Here is a 4,939-nt window from a genome sequence, read left to right on the forward strand (position 1 = left end):
GCGATTACCACTGGCAGAAACGGTTCGTAAGGCCTAAACGGTAATTTCCACGACACGAGGGAACAACCAGCGAAGACATTTACCGTGAGGATAGCGTGCTCTGTTACGAGAACGGAATCGCAACTTTCTTGCCACGCCTAATGTCAAGAGCGCCGTTCTGTCCGATCCATCCGCCATTCTCCGACGTATTTACTTCCAAAAGGACAAATCGAATATATCGATAACCGCTAACAAACCTACCAACAGTAGCCAACGCTTTTTTAATTGCTTTATTCGAAATTTACTTAGACTAAAGAATAGGTTAATTTAGATAAATAAAGGAAGAAACGGATTCAATGAAATATCAATTTTATTTACGCTATGGCTGTGTTTGTAATATTCGAGTGAAAGGAGCTCCCGAGGGTTAAGACGATCTTCGTTTAACTCACTAGCGCCATCGTGGTCAATATCTTCGATCATCATCGCTCCCTGTATCACATTATTTGCGATTGAAAAATCACGAAATATCCTATATACACGATATATCATTCCCCGAATAAAAAATTGCAAAATAAATCTTTCTCTCGCCACACACGCGTTGTACAAACAAAGAAATAAAATTATACCACGTATCCCGCAAAAGGGTAACCAATAAAACAAAGAGCCACGACAATAAACGTCCGCAGCCATGGAAAATCAAAAGACCGCGCTTCACGCGTTTTCCTTTCTCTTTAACAGTTAATTAATTTCGTTAATACGGTATCCCGTGACGATCGTGCATCCGCGTTATGTATCAGCCTCCGCAGCGAAATGGCGGCCGAATCGATGCGAAGCTGGGTTATTTTTACGGCAGGCGAATAATTTATTTCCCGGGAAATTCCGTGTCGCGAGCAATTTCAGACGAAATTGAACGTCCCCGGAAACGTGGCCGTGTTCGAGCTGATTGGAATAGCGAAGGTTACTCGGGATTTCGAGGGGTCTGGTTCGACACCAGCGAGCGTGTAATATTCAAAGTACACCGGGTATATGGTTTACGATAGCAACGGCCGCGGCACGTTCCGTTTCCAAACTTTCTTTTCACTTCCACGGCATATTGCGGAAACGCGGACGGTATCGGGTTATGAAATACCCGCTGCGCCGCCATTTTCGGCTATTACTTTTCCGGGAAAATGCACCGGGATCCGAACACGCGTCGCCGATTTTTCCGATTTTTCCCGGGATCTACCTGCCTTTGCGTTTCGTTCGTCAATTCTATGACTCACTTTTTCCACATTCTCCAAAGGATTTTCGACGTTTTCCAAAGGATTCGCCGAATTTTAGGTTCGTAAACCGTAGGTGGTATCAGGTTATGAAATACCCGCTGCGCCGCCATTTCGGCTATTTCTTTTCCGGAAAAATGCACCGGGATCCGAACACGCGTCGCCGATTTTTCCGATTTTTCCCGGGATCTACCTGTCTTTGCGTTTCGTTCGTCATTTCTATGACTCACTTTTTCAACGTTCTCCAAAAGATTCGCCGAATCTTAGGTTTGTAAATCTTAGGTGGTATCAGGTTATGAAATTCCCGCTGCGCCACCATTTTCGGCTATGACTTTTCCGAAGAAATGCGTAGGAATCCGAACACGCGTCGCCGATTTTTCCGATTTTTCCTAGGATCTAGAAATATCTTTGCATTTCGTTCGTCAATTCGACGGTTCACTTTTCCAACGTTTTCCATAGGATTCGCCGAATCTCAGATTTGCGAATCTTAGGTTTAAGCAAAGAGACAGATCCGGCGAATCGGATCGAGCAAGGCGATTCATAATTATTTGAAAGTCAAATTTCCGCGAGCGAGCAGAATACCTCCGGGCTGCATCGAGATTCAAGGACGAGTCTTCGAATTTCTCACTCCATCGCGAGCTGTTTGCTCAAATTTATAAATCGCGAGAGTCAGTCGGTAGGAATGATAAAACGATTTTTTGTCTATCGAGGATGGTTTCTCTTTCTTTACGGAAGATTTAATGATTTCCGTTAAAGCGAGTTTTTGGTAACTCTGATTCTTCTAAATTCATGAATCGTTATAATTTTTACAAAGTAATTCGAGAACTATTTTCTTTGACACCTTGACTATGATGTTAAATCATTGACACAGGTGATTAATGCTCAACTTGGCAGTAACACCATTGGGACCACCGGTGACGGGCTGAGTTTGATAGAAAAATATATAATTTTGATAAAAAATAAACGAATCGCAGTGCCACGGAGTTCATCGCGTTAAATATGGTTATACACTGTAATTTATTCGTTGTAAATGAATTCGTTGTGAATTCATTGGCTGTCAACGTGTTAAACCCTTTGCACTGCAATTCTTTAACGCTAAAAAGATTTAATTCGAACCACTTTTTCACGAATACTAATAATAACGAGTTCATTTCCATCGACTCACCCGGTATACAGAGCGTGCCACCTCTCAGTATCGATTTTCCTTATCTAAAAAACAATAATTTTTCCCTTTCCCCGATAATTAAACATTATTAACGAATTATTATCTTCCGTCTTCTTCTTGATCTGCGGTGAATAAACAAATTCGAGAATAAATCGATCTTTCTGGCGTATTTTTTCTGGTAGAAACGATAGACTCGTATAACGAGATTAAAAGAAGACAGAGGGTGGTATGAACAGGTCCCTTTTCACGGATTTGAAATGCAGACCGGCCTCTCGCGGTCGAAAGCCCCATTCACCCGGCCACTAGGGCCCATTTGATTCTTCGCCGCGTATTTTCCTACGCGAATCTATCCTTTGTACGGAAAAATAGCGTTAGAGGATCTCGCGTGGCTCCGCCACTTCTCCTCTCCTCTCTCTCTCATTTATATATATATAAAAGCAAGCTCTCTCGCAGAAACGATCCTCCGCGAGGCCACCTCTTTCACCGGCGAGATGATTCTTCATGGTTCCATCCGTTTTATAGAGACACAGAGAAAGAGAGAGGCTCTCGTAGAAACGATCCAGAGACTCCGCTTCCCTTTTCTCTCTCTCTCTCTCCTCTTTTTCTCTCTTTCCTTTCTCGCGGAGAAACGCCTTTACAGAAACGACGAGGCGAGATTCATCCGCCAGACAGCGGGAAGATTCTCTTAAACGCTGGCAACTCGCGATGAAAAACGCGAACGAGCTGCAGCCGTTTGCCAATTTCCATTCCCTCGGTTTACACGCGTCTCGTGCGATCGGCAAGCGCGACCGGAAGCGGAGGAACGTCGCCGGATCCGACGTATGCAAATTGCGCGTCTCGTCGCGTCTATCGAGTACCAATTTGCGATAATTCTAGTTAATTGCCGTCTCTGACCGGGGAAACCAGCGGAAGAGTACGCCGTGCCTCTCCGATCGGCGGAAGAATACCGATGAAAGAGCCGAGATGTTTTGCCGAAGCGGAATAAGAATCCTCTTGCGTCGGGAAAATCCTCCTTCGCGTTTCTCGAGATTCTTTGTCGCAGAAAGGGAAAGTGGATAATTGTGAAATTTTTTTTGCGCGCTATCGTACGTGCTAGAGGACAAAGTAACGAGTGGTTGTTGGATTGTAAGCGTAGCTGGTGAATTGAAAGAAATATTTATACAGAGACGAGAGATGCAGTGGAAAATTTAATCGCAGGATTCGGAGTTGAGTAGACGATAATAACTTGGAATTGAAATTAAGCGGTAAATTAATTAAGCGGTAAATTAATTAATCGTCGAGGCTGTCTTTGGTTCGGTATTAATATTATACCGAGTTTTTATTCGGTGGATTTTAGAGGAATTATTAATCGGGATAGGCGAGGTGTAAATTTCGCAAAAAGCAAACTGAGAGACATAATTGGGAATTTAATTGTAGCGGAAGTCGTGTAATATAGAATTTTTAATTAATTAATTAATCGAGATCAGTCGTGGAGACTGGTAGATTTAATATGGAAATTATAGTTATTGTTTTTATCGAATTTTAGAGAGATGTTTCGTCAATTTAATCGCGATGGATGAGGCGGATTAGGTTTAAATCTCGGAAGAAACTGTGCACGATAAGAAGCACAATTGAAAATGTAATTGTAGGCACGTTACAGGGAAAGTTTATACTTTTTTAATCGTCGAGTGTAAGGAACACGGCGAGAAGAAAAAAGGAGGATGTAGATGCTTAGCCGGAGAAGTATAAAAGTAGCGTTACACTCGGGACTGGCGTGGAATTTTTTTTATTTCCAGCTCCCTGGGAATTTTTCATTTCGAGTAATTACGAAGCTGTTAATAATTGTACGCTGAATGCATACTTGTTTAATTGCCGAATGTCGCGGAGAGAATGTGAGAACCCCGAGTTCTTCCGAGATTAAGAGAAAGAATGTCGGCGAAGAAATTCAGGTGCTTAGCGGAAGAAGTATAAAAATAGCGTAGCTGGTATGAGATTTTTTATTCCCCGCGAAATTCCGGACGACAGAGGGATAAACAACGAACATGATATACGCAATATTAACGCACAAATATGTATAATAATTATTATAACTAAACGGAAGAATGATGAATTTTTTATTCCTACGTAATCACTGTCGCGGATTATCGCAAAAATTACAATAACAATCACGAAGCTATTAATAATTCTGGAACGAATATATATTTTTCAATTATTATCGAGTACATTAATTCTCAGGTACCAAGAATTTTTTAATTTCTCAGAATCTCGAGAACAGAAGACCATAATTACTATTTCTGAGAATTCAAAAATTTAGACTCAATCCTTAAAAGAAATAAACGCAATAAGTGCCAGAAAATATCGAGGATTCTAATTTATACTTAATTACAAACATCACAGAGATAAATAAAAATAAAAATCGGAATATATGAAAACGAAACGGGGTAAAGAATGTAAAAACGAACCACGAGAACCGAAAAATAAACATGGACCGTTCAGTAAGAACGATGTTGAAAATTCAGACTTAATTCTGAAAAAAAAAAAACATACGATAAAAGCC

The sequence above is a fragment of the Lasioglossum baleicum genome, unplaced genomic scaffold (assembly GCF_051020765.1).
Source record: "Lasioglossum baleicum unplaced genomic scaffold, iyLasBale1 scaffold1001, whole genome shotgun sequence".
NCBI classification, from domain to species: Eukaryota; Metazoa; Arthropoda; class Insecta; order Hymenoptera; family Halictidae; genus Lasioglossum; species Lasioglossum baleicum.